General features: G+C 38.4%; 1 protein-coding gene across 1 annotated transcript in view; it reads right to left on the bottom strand.

Moving 5' to 3' along the window:
- Positions 1-13,391, bottom strand: part of LOC129250518 (glutamate receptor ionotropic, kainate 2) — a 201,193-nt gene that overhangs the window by 32,112 nt on the left and 155,690 nt on the right. The window lies entirely within an intron of this gene.

The raw sequence follows: 13,391 nt of genomic DNA on the forward strand, positions 1-13,391 counted from the left end.
AATATTGGCTCTCTCTAAACAAAGAAGGTTGGAACCTGTCCGTATGTCGCTGCCACTTAGCTCGTACGCTCTTGTTCATCGAGTCGCACGTTCGGCTGATAGTGGCGCGAAAACAAACGACGGGCTACACTGTACCGTAAATTCAGATTAAATTGAGCTATTTGGTATAAAACAAATATGGTGGTTTGACAGCAGTAATGTATAACGTCGAAGTATGAATGAAATTATTTTCTTTCGAACGAATTAGTGAATGATCTTAATCATACTACGATTACGCTTAAGATTAAATCTTAAGCATGTACAATCTGGATAATGGACCAAAATAGTATAATTTTTTTTCTTTTAATCAGAAAAAAAATTGCGTGATATTTGCCGAGACCCCCCCTCTCTCCTCCGTAAGATTAGATGAGATTTGACTCGACCCCCTCCCCCCCTTAAACATCTCACGTAATTTATGGACGCCCCCTTAGGGCGACTAATATTGATAACATTGAAAATGCAGTTGCTGCAGCCACCTAATGCTCCTTGGTAGACATTTAATGCTCAGAATTTCTAATATGTATCTATGTTTATGCTCTACATCAGTCACCGACAAGCAGTCACCGCGAACGGTCACCAACGCTCCTCGGCTATTTATATTTACAGTGTTTCACAGTGTTTCACATTATTGCTCAGTGCCTAAACAGCTACCTAGTGTTATTGTGCTATTTGTATTATCTTTGTGCTAAATTTACTCAAATTTACCCACTTTCACCGAACACACACATAACAACCGCAGAAAGTCAACATAATTCAGTGTCAAATGGCCCCTGGGGCCACCAGCCTTGGGGATAATAGGTTTGCTCTATTATCTCCCAGCCCCCGAGCAAAAAGAAAAAAAAAAATCAAAGTGAAAATCCATTTCCAGAATTTCCTGAACTCCCGGTCACCAAAAAAGATGATCCAAAGTTGATTATAGTGAAAGCCAGCGACCAAAAAAAAAATCTTTCAGCTTACTCCATCTTCGCGATCCACAAATCTTTACTGGGTATATGCAGAGACATTAACAAGATAATCCCAGTTTCGGATGGAAGCCTAATACTGTTATTGAAAAACCAAACAAACGCAAAAAAATTTCTAGATGCCAAGACTCTCCCTGGTATATGCGAAATAACGGCAAAATACCACGAAGGACTCAACAGCGTCAAAGGAACGGTTTATGCTCCATTCTTAAACAACGTGCCAGAAACTGAAATCGTAGAAGGATTAAAAGAATACAACGTCTCTAGTGCATACAAATTCTAAAGCACAACCGATGGAACCTTGAAACCAACCGGAGTCGTCCTCCTCACATTCGACAGTTACCATCTACCCGATAAAATAAATATCGCATGGATCAACACAACCGTCAGGCCTTACTACCCCAACCCAATGCGCTGCAAAATATGCCAAAGGATTGGACACACCCAAAAACACTGTAAAGGCATGCCCGCTTGTGCCTCGTGCAATCTACCTCCCCACGTTCCAGAACCATGCACAACAATCTACTGTGCAAACTGCGCTGGAGATCACACAGCAGCATTCAACTCCTGCCCGAAATACATACAAGCAAAAGAAGTGCTTATAATAAAAACCCAAGAAAAATGCTCTATGCGCGAAGCCAACAAAATTTACAAGTCCCGCAATCCTATACAGGTCAGCTCCACATCCTACGCAAGCGTCGCTTCAAAAAGCAACGTACCTGAAGAAAAAAAATGTAAAACAAAATACCATTATCCCTTCAATAATAACCAAAAATAACACAGAAAACCTACAATCAACAAAAGAAACCAAAACAAACACCAACCAACAAAAACAACACCACAATCACATCTCACCTACTATTACCCAAAACACATGCCTACCGGCAAACGAAACACATGGAACCTCAAATGCAAATTACAAATACCCATCCACTATTATCTCACCAAACTACACTACCTGCGAAACAAGTAAAAGCAGTACCATGGAAATCCACACGTTTTCACAACAACAACCAAACACAACAATACACTCCAGAGCTTCATCTGCGACCACAAACAACAACATACTAGCTACATCTCCAACAATGGAAACATCCGAAGAATACCTAGACAAAGCAACAACGCTCAATAAGGACCAAAACTCCATCTCGTTCTCAGAATAACATATTTACATACAAATTATTATTTACATATACACAATTTCCACAAACATCTGTACAAAACTATATCTATCACCATACACACATACACTTATCCATACATACTAAGCTCAGCCACTAAAATTAGAGTAATTTTATACCATCAGTATGTTACTTGCTGTATAGCCTACATTATGTACCATAACAATGTCTGTTAAAATTGCACAGTGGAATATCAAAGGATACTTTAACAATTACAATGAGCTAGACCTCTTAGTCAGAGACACGAAACCCCATCTGATATGTCTCCAAGAAACCCATATCCCCCACCACATTAAACACGCAGTCACACCAAAAAACTACGCAGGGTACTTCAACAACAGCCAATGCAATACCACTTCTAAGCAAGGAGTGGCCATTCTGATCAAGCGCGATATACCCCACAGAATAATATTCCAAAATTCCATGCCTTTATCCATAGCCATCGAACTCCATCTTTCCCCGTCAATCACAATAATCAACACCTACATACCTCCTAGTCAAAAATTCTCTGAGAGTGATATTTTCCCTCTGCTATCCCACACCCACAATTCCACATTACTTCTAGGTGATTTCAATGCCTGGAGCCCATTATGGGGCTCTCCAAAACCAAACCCTCGCGGCATAACGATGGAAAATATAATCTTAACAAAAAATCTTGTCATCTTAAATGACGGATCTCCAACACACCTCTCTACACACAACACTTTCACACACATTGACCTTACGCTAGTTGACGCCAATCTAAGTCCTCGATGCACTTGGCAAGTACTCGAAAGCCTATATGGAAGTGATCATTACCGAATACTTTGTGAAATGCAAACCAACTCACCTCCCTGTAATCTCAAAAAATCGCCAAAATTTAAAACAGACGCCGCCAATTGGCAACTGTATCAATCCCTCTGTGAAAGAAACTTCGGTAACTGGAACTCCACCAACGTCCACCAACATGCATCAAAAATTACAAAAGCCATCAAAATTGCTGCCAATATAGCTTTCCCACAGAGTAATACCTCACACATCAGAAAATATTCAACATGGTGGAACAAAGACTTAAACACTCTCCGTACCAATAAACAAAAGCTTTGGCAAATATACAAATCCACCCCCTCCCTCCCCAACTTAATAGAGTACAAAAAAGTTATCGCACTGTTCAAAAAATCCGTCAAAATTGCCAAAAGATCATCAATCACAGAATTCACAAAAAAAATAAACCCTACCTCCACACCAAAAAAAATTTGGGCCTCCATAAAGTCTCTTATAGGCATCCCACCAATTCCCATTACAACAATCCGACTCCCAAACAACAAGATACTTTCCAGCTCTTCGGATATTGCCACCGCCTTAGGAAAAACTTGGTCAGATTACGCAATGGACTCCAACTTCCCATTAAATTATATCACAAACAAAAGATCAGTACTATCCCAAACATATAACCCTCATAAACTAACAGGCGATGCACAAAGCCTAGAAGTTGATTTTAGTCCAACAGAACTACAACTTTCCCTGCAACACGCCAAAGGCAAGTCACCCGGTAGGGACAGAATATCCTACCCTATGCTATACAACCTGCCCATTTCTTGCAAAAAATCTCTGTTATCCCTCTACAACAAAATCCTACAGCAAGGCTGCCACCCACACCCATGGCTTTCAGCCACAATAATTCTTATACCAAAACCCAATAAGCAAACAAACAAAACCGACGGGTACAGACCCATTTCCCTTTTATCCTGCATGGGCAAAACTCTAGAAAAGATGATCGCCAAACGCCTAATGTGGTTCATAACAAAAAAAAATCTCATCAGTCACAAACAAATCGCCTTCAAAAAACAACATGGCACACTGGACGGACTCCTACCACTACAACACTTCATTGCAGACTCCCTAACAAAAAAAAACCACGTCACAATCTTGGCTACAGACTTTGAAAAGGCCTTTGACCGCATCGGCGCCCATATCGTTATCGAACAGCTAACATCCTGGGGAGTTGGACCAAAGATATACAATCTCATAAAATCATTCCTCACAAATCGTAAATTCTATACACGAGTAAACGGTTTTTTCTCCCCCATATACTCACTTGAAAACGGTATTCCACAGGGCTCCCCCCTTTCCGTAGTCCTCTTTATTATAGCCTTTGAACAGTTAAATAAAGTCACATCCGTGCCCAAAAGTTTAGACTTCAGAATATATGCCGACGACGCTTTCTTCTATACAAAATCTAAAGACATAAACAACGTACAAAGAACTCTGTCGAAATTGCTGGAAGACATTAACTCCTGGGGACAATACTCAGGAGCGATCTTAGCACACGACAAATGCAAAATTCTACACATTTGTCGAAAATCCAACTGCCCCCAGCTACAAGTAAACACAATGAATACAACCATAGAAAATGTCAATTACCTGAAAGTACTGGACATCATTTTCGATACCAAGTACACATTCAAAGAACATTGTATCTACCTAAAAAAAAACCTTATAGCCCGACTTAACATAATCGAATACCTTACCTCAAAACACCTACATATTCACACCAACACACTTGTGAACATAACCAGGTCTTTGATTCTATCCAAAATAGACCACGGTCTTCCAATATACGGAGGATGCGCCAGCTCTCATCTTAAACTTCTCAATAAACCTTATCACACGGCAGTACGCAGAAGCGTGTACGCCTTCCCAACATCTCCAATTAAATGCGTCCTCGCCGAGGCCGGGCTGCCATCCATCCTTGAACGATACAAAACAGCCACTTTTAGGCTCATTCCGAAAATATTGACCACAACCAACAGACCTCTATTTGATATCTTGAAAAACGCCTCCATGCACAAAGGAACTTACAAAATAAAGTCCGCCGTACGACGTTGCATCTCCAACCTTAACGACCTGGATATAAAAATACCGCCAACCTGTTCGACGGTAAGCCGCCAGGCGCCATGGCTCCTACATCCTAACTTAATCAATTATAGTCTTCATTCCTTCAAAAAAAATAACACCAGTCCTGACACATTTAAACAGCTGTATCATGAATTAGTCAACAAGAAAGATTTAGCCAATAGATCCCTATTATTTGCCGATGGGTCCAAAATCGACCACAGTTGTTGTTGATAACAACGGCAAACTATTAACAGGTGGTCGACTACCAAGTTACAGCTCTATCTATTCATCAGAAGCCTTCGCAATTCTGAAGGCAGTAACCCTCGCATCTAATGCAAAAGGCAAGTTCGCAGTCTTCACCGATAGTTTCTCTGTCCTCCAGAGTCTGGACAATATTCACAACAGCAATCAAATAATCTCCCAAATACGCGACCATTTAATAAAAAAACCTGGCAAAACAAAAATAATATGGACCCCAAGTCACAAAGGTATTACCGGAAATGAACATGCCGACTCTGCAGCCAAAAGTTTACACCTCTCTCCCGTCATCACGTTCAACCCTCTCATGCAAAAAGACTTCCGCAAGTTTATCACTCATTACCTCTACTTACAGCAACATAACACCTGGACTCATTTCAACCACCCTTACACTAAACTCAACCCTGAATGCAAAAAGTCAATTTTCCCATCTACACTATCGAAAACGCAAACCAGTATCTTCACCCGCCTAAGAATTGGCCACTCCAAACTAACTCACGAACACCTCCTCTCATCCACACCCCCTTCTGCTTGTCCATATTGCAGAAACAACCTAAGCATACTACACATCCTCGACAACTGTCCAGCTCTGTCCACCAAAAGACAACTCCACTTCAATTCCACACAACCTTCCAAACTCCTAAAAAACATAACCGTAGACAATGTACTTAAAATATTCAATTTCATAAAAGATACCAACCTAATCAACAGCATTCAACCAATATCGACGAATTAAAAAAGTTTAACAATTTTCTATACGTGTAAAATAGCATATAAAGTTATATTTAAAACAATAGTACCGTAGGCCTAAATAGCTAGTGTGCTCTATCAATTAGTGTTATATTTCATATTGCTCTAATAAATAATAATAATAATAATATGCTCTACATACTCTCTGTTATTTTATTCTCTTTCTTTATTTTATTGCTTTTCTCTTACCTTAACACATCTCGTATTACTTCTTAATTTTCTCTGCTATTCTAACTATTGCATTTTTTCTGTTTATTGCTCTTCTATCTTTGTTTATGCCAATCATTTTTGCAAACACACATACATACATATACTCTTGCGTGCTCGTGCTTTGTTGCTTCTGTTTTTGTTCAGTACTCGTACTACTCAAATTTATAGGTCTGTTCGGTAAACTGAGTTCGTACGTTAATGAAAATAAGAAAATTCTCATTGATATTATGTGCAAACAAAATGATGGTTTTAATGTAGTACATTTTAATGCACGTAGCCTAAATCAAGAAAAACTCGATGTTACTAGGTGCACTTTTGAAGATTCTGCAGTCGATGTAATTTGCGTTTCAGAGACCTGGTTTCATAATGACCTCCCTGATTTCAACCTCTCCTTAAATGGGTACAATTTATTGAGAACCGATCGTAATCTTAATAGAAAAGGGGGGAGAGTTGCAGTGCACTGCAAAAAAAGTTTGAAATTTAAACTGATAGCAAAATCAAATAACGGTGAAAATGAATATTTATTTACTGAAGTATCCGATGGCATGAATAAAATTTTAATTGCATGTGTTTACAATCCTAACAAAAGTGTTGCTCTTGATAAACTATTTGTTGACCTGTCTGAATCTGTCTTAAATTACGAACGTATCCTGTTGTGTGGTGATTTTAATGTTAACATTTTAAAAAATGAGCCTAGTAGTAGTAAACTATTCGACCAGTTGGCAACAGCAGGACTTTGTGTTGTTAACGGAATTACACCAACGAGATATTCAAATAACTCACAACCTAGTCTTCTTGATTATTTTATAACATGTGACTTGTCACATATTCTTAAATTCGACCAAGTTGACTTTATCTCTGACCATGACTTAATATTTTGTACTTTAGATGTTGTGATGAATCGTCCAAATTTAGGTGCCACCTACGAGTATCGTGATTTTAAATCGTTGAACGTTAATTCCCTGTATTCAGACATGGGTTCTATAAATTGGAATGAATGTTGGTTTCTTAGTACTGTTGATAATAAACTTGACTTCCTCAATCATAACCTATCCTCGATATTTAACATGCATGTTCCGCTTCGTTCTGTAAATGTTTTAAATAGTTCATGTCCTTGGTACAACTCGAAAGTTCGAGCTGCCATTAGAAAGCGCAACAAGTGTTATGCTAAGTGGAGAAAAAACTTGACGGATACTTCTTGGCGTCGGTACAAGGTAGTCCGGAATGAAACCACTGCAATAATACGACAAGCGAAACGTTGGTACAGTCACTCAAAACTTGATCCGTCCCTTCCAACAAGAGAACTGTGGCGCAACCTAAAAAAATTTTAAATCCATGGCAAGGAAAGTTCCGAATGTGAGATTGACCTTGATGAACTTAATGACTACTTCATTAGTGTTGGTAAGAAAACAAATTGTGCTCCTATTTCAAAAGAGTCCTCACTTTGTACTACTGTAAAAGAACAGTTTCAATTTTTGACAGTTAATTAGGTAGATGTCCTGAAAGCTTTATCCAAAATAAAGTCTAATGCTGTAGGCGATGATGGCATCTCGCTAAAATTCGTCCGTATAGTCATGCAATATATAATAGGACCCCTTACCCATATAATAAACCATTGCTTGACTAGTTCATGTTTCCCAGCAGTATGGAAAAAGGCTATAGTTTTCCCAGTCGCAAAAAAGACAAATGCTATATTATTTATGCTGGTGACTATAGACCTATCAGCATACTGCCCGCATTTTCCAAAGTTTGCGAAAACTTGATGGCCACGCAAATTTCATCATTTGCACAGAACAATCGTCTACTCTCTCCACTACAATCCAGTTGCTCGACTGCAATGGTTAAAATAATGGACGACATTAGAATTAGTTTTGACAACGGAGACTTGACCCTACTTTGTTTACTTAACTTTTCTAAAGCATTTGACTCAGTGAATCACAAATTATTATGTTTGAAGCTTAAACACTATTTCGGCTTCAAAGACAGTGCGGTGAAGCTCATGGCCAGCTACCTTAGTGACAGAACGCAGAAGGTCAAGACCAGTAAATTAACATCTCAGTCTAGATACGTACAAACTGGTGTTCCGCAAGGGTATATTCTTGGTCCACTTTTATTCAGTATTTTTGTCAATGATGTTTTTAACGCTTGTCAGTATGTTAATGTCCATACGTATGCTGATGATATACAATTGTAATTGTCCAGTCGTATTGGTCTCGTTGAAGATTAATGTTTCAAAATATACAGTGATTTGTCTGCTATTTCTGTATGGGCTAATGAAAACTCTTTATGTCTGAACGCGTCAAAGTCATATGTCTTACCTATATGTAATATGTAGTGTTGTGCATGTTAACAATATCCCTAAATTGTGGATAGGTACAAGTTCCCTTGCCTTTATGGATAAGGAAAAAAAATTTGGGTTTATTCTTAACACAGAACTTACCTGTGCTGACCATATAAATGGGGTTGTGGGGAATATTTATGCTACATTGCGTAAGCTGAGAGTCTCTGCAACATTCATGGCAGAGAAAACGAGGCGCAAATTAGTTCTCCAGCTAATTATGCCTCTCATTACCTACTCCGAGGCGGTATACAGCCATCTCGACTCCACATCTTGCCATAAACTTAATGTGGCATTTAATAACGTCACGCGCTATGTATGTATATGGGATTGGCAGATATGGCCATATCTCTGCCTGGCGATCAAGGTTACTGGGCTGTTGCCTTAATAGTTATTTCTCTGCTAGAAATTGCATATTTTTGTGCAAACTTACATTATTCAAGTCCCCTCCCTATCTGACAGAGAAGTAGTTGATACCAGTAAGGTCTCGCAAACACAACAAATTCATCGTTCCAAAATTTAATTTCCTAGCATCATCTAGATTTTTTTTCATTAACGCTGTTAAAGTGTGGAACTCATTACCCGACACTGTGAAGGCTGGACTTAACAGATCTAACTTCAGGACACGAGTCTATAATTATTCTAAAAGTGTTTGATTGCATTAAAGTAGCGCATTACATTTCTCTTTACATTCTTTAATCCTTCTTTTCTTTTCCTACTGCTTTTTTTCTTCTTATTATTATAGTTAAGTTAAATATATTGGATTGATTTGTAAATGAATTGGTGTAAAATTTAGATTAAGAAACTTGTATGTTAAAAACATTCCAGTTTTTTATAATGTTGTTGAAGTACTATTAAAAGACCTTAGTCTTACTATGTACTATTTATATAAATAAATAAATAAATAAAGGAGTATGGAATAATAATAATAAATAATAATATGAGCAGCCAGAAAAGCGGAGAAACGCATTCCGGTTTAAAAAACGGTGGTTAACAACATAAAGTGGAGAAATAATAAACATAATTTACAAGTACAAAACATAACGACAAATGACATAAATAAGTAGACAAGCAAAATAAAAAAACTTCAACTACTATTTTGCAATTGTTTCTACATGATATCGCTCATGCAAGAAATGACGATCATTTTGAACCCAGAATCATTAAAATGGGTTCATTTTTGACTAAGTTATGAGCATTTAAAAAAAAATGTCTTATATAATATAATTAAAAAAAAATCGATTTTGAGCCGAAAAACAAAATTGCCGATAAATCTTGAAAAAAAAATTTTTCGGGCGAACAAAAAAATACGTGTCTCATTATTTTGACCAGAGAGCAACATATTTGTGTTACATCGAAATCGAAGAACATGACCCGAATAGCCCGGTTGAATTGAAATGGGAAGCATCCCTTATAATTTTTTGCTATTGTTGTGCTACATTAAGAATTTCAGTTTGCAATAGGTATATTTCGAGATTTAAGTTGTTCAGATTTGACAACTTTTATTTTGCACTGAAGCAAATCGCTTTTGTGGCAAGTGTCGACTTTAGGTTGTTTTAATTTTAAATTCAGTGTTCCGAACAATTGAGCAAATTTGGAAAGTGATACGGATTCTCTCGGTAGATAACGCATAGAGGTATTACCATGGGTATAGTGCGACTCATTTGACGGGAAGCTTTTTATTAAATCTAAAATTTCCCTTTCTTTTGCCATAGAAAGTTCTCTAGACCACAAATGTTTTTCACGCAAATCTAACACTATAACCTTCAATGTTTACTATGGAATGGTTTTTATGAATTATTCTGTCTTGGATAACGTGAATCTGAAATATTTTTGGGAAACTGAAATTCTATTACCACCAATCTCTAAAAAATAATACTATGGTTATGCTCTTCTTCGAGGATTTCTTTCCTGTTTTAAATTATTTATATTGTTCGTTTCTTAAATTTCTGTTACTGGCTTAACTTATTATATTAACATATGTATGCTTTTCGTGGGATAGGATAACATAGGAGAAACAGCAATTAATACATTAACAGTATTGTGGGCAAGGCTCCTATAACTTACGAAAAGCATATATATATATATAACAGGTGGCGCTAAAGTAATCCTCCTATCAGAAAATGCTATACATTTTGCGATTGGCCCCTAATGTCAGTGCTGTTTTGACATTTGTGTAGTAAACAAATGCGAAATACACGTTAATAAACAATGTTACGCTACACTGCTCCAGAACACGGAATATTGCTGACTATTTATTTGACCAATAATCGGTCGGTGACTTTGGCACAACGTGAATTTCGTCGCAGATTTCCTCGCCGTCCAACGCCTACTGGTGAAACACTGCGACGTTTAGCCGCTCGCCTCGAAGAGACTGGCACAACACGAGATGCTGCCAGGCGTGTCAGACCCCGGAGTAGCCCTTCTGCAGAGAATATTGCTGCTGTAGCCGAGGATGTCATGGAAGCGCCGTCGACATCGACCAGACGACGTGCCACGCAAATGGGTATCAGTCGACGGTCTTTACAGCGAATTTTGGTACATGATTTGAAGATGTTTCCGTACAAAGTCTAGACGGTGCATCAGCTGTTAGCTGCTGACCGCCAATCGCGTCTAACATACGTTCAAGCCATCCTTTATCACCACCAAGCGGTAGAAGATTTTTCATCAAAAATAATCATGAGTGATGAGGCCCATTTCCATCTTAGCGGGTACGTAAATAAGCAAAATTTACGCTTATTGGGCAAAGTCACTGTATGGTGTGCTGTTTTCGCTGGAGGAGTCATCGGACCTTTTTTCTTCGAAGACGTCGCTGGCCAAACGGTTACTGTGAATGGTGAGCGCTACAGAGCAATGATCAACGAGTTCTTTTTGCCGCAACTTGATGAATTGGGTTTGGAAAACATGTGGTTCCAACAGGACGGTGCAACGGCACACACTGCACGTGCCACAACCGATATGCTGAAGGATGCATTTCCCGGGCGCCTAATCTCCCGTTTTGGCGATTTGCACTGGCCAGCAAGATCGCCTGATTTGACCGCTCCAGACTTCTTTTTGTGGGGCTTTTTGAAGTCACGAGTTTATGTCAACAAGCCTCAGACTCTTGCAGCTCTTAAAGACAATATCCGTCAAGAATGTGAGGACCTATCGCCGGAAGTTTTGGCCAAAGTGATGGAAAATGCCATAAAAAGGGCTCAAATGGCAATCAACTGTGGCGGCGGTCATTTACATGACATCATATACTCGACTTGGTGTAAAAAAAATTAAAAGACCAAATAAAAATAATCCACAAGAAGAATCAAAGTTTTCCATTTTTTTTTTTAAATTACAGCCAAAAAACATCGGAAGGTTACCTTTGCGCCACCTTGTATAATTGGCGCGTACACCGTTTTTGGGTGCTTGGCCGAGTTCCTCCTCCTATTTGTGGTGTGCGTCTTGATAATAGAGGGACCTACAGTTTCAAGCCGACTCCGAACGGCAATATTTTTATGAGCAGCTTTTTCATGGCAGAAATGCACTCGGAGGTTTGCCATTATCTGCCGAGGGGCGACCGCTATTGGAAAATGTTTTTCTTAATTTTGGTGTTTCACCGAATGGTAGTCACGCACCAATTCATTCGGCTACGGCGGCCGCCAATAAGCCAATACTCTAACAATAAAACAGCCGTTCAGTAACTGAACAGCTTAGGTAGAAAAATAATCGAAATGAACACGCACAAAAACAAACGTAGGTTAAGTTACAATACCGTTATCGTTAAACAAAAATTTAGCAAGGAAAGTAAGTAGACCTAAGATGATTTGCAAAACGACAAATTTTACCAATTTGGTCATTTTTATTTTATCATAGGCTCTTATAGTCCGGGGTCGATTTTGGACTGCGTTATTATACCGTTAAAGTTTTGATTATACTTGTGATTTAGCTTTCATGAATAACGGGAGTGAACGTCAGCTGGCGTACCCTCAGTGGGTGTGATTGTGGGAGGGTACGAAATGTGTCGAAACAAAATTTATACCAACTCATTTTATACCGGCTGAAATTTTTTTCATGTATTGTTGACATTTAGTAGAATAAAAAAAAAATAGCCAGCTGCGCCGTAGAGGGGGGAAAACAAGTAAGCTGAACTTGTAAAATAAATTAAAAAGTAAAACTACTTAATGCCGATTGAAATTTTTTTACATTATTTTGGTCACATTTCAAAATATAATAATGATGGTCAGCTGCGTTTTTAGCGGTGGGAAGAACGTCAGCCGAATATTCCGGAAGCCAGGCGTCATTTTGATCTCATCATTTCATGCCGACTGATTTTAATACTGAAGGCAGACGCCATCCAATGGATGACGAAACCAACCGTCAGCTTGTCCAGTAGCGGTTGGTACGTGCGTGGTATGCTGCGAAACGTGTCGAAAAAAAAAATTTAACAACTCATTTAATACTGCCTGAAATTTTTCTGTGTATTGCTGACATTTAGTAAAATAAAAAAAATAGCCAGCAGCGCCGTAGAGGGGGAAAATACGTCAGCTGAACTTGTAAAATAAATTCAAAAAGCAAAATTAATATACTTTATGCCGATTGAAATACTGAAATATTCTTGCTTCGGCTGACGGTCTTCCCACCGCTATAAACGCAGCTGACCATCATTACTATATTTTCATGTGTCGAAAATTATGTAAAAAAATTCCAATCGGCATAAAGTATTTAGTTTTACTTTTGAATTTATTTCAAATTTCAAAAAACTTAGGTTTACTTCAGATAATATGACGTAGGAAAAATCCTGAA

The sequence above is a fragment of the Anastrepha obliqua genome, chromosome 6, assembly GCF_027943255.1.
Source record: "Anastrepha obliqua isolate idAnaObli1 chromosome 6, idAnaObli1_1.0, whole genome shotgun sequence".
NCBI classification, from domain to species: domain Eukaryota; kingdom Metazoa; phylum Arthropoda; class Insecta; order Diptera; family Tephritidae; genus Anastrepha; species Anastrepha obliqua.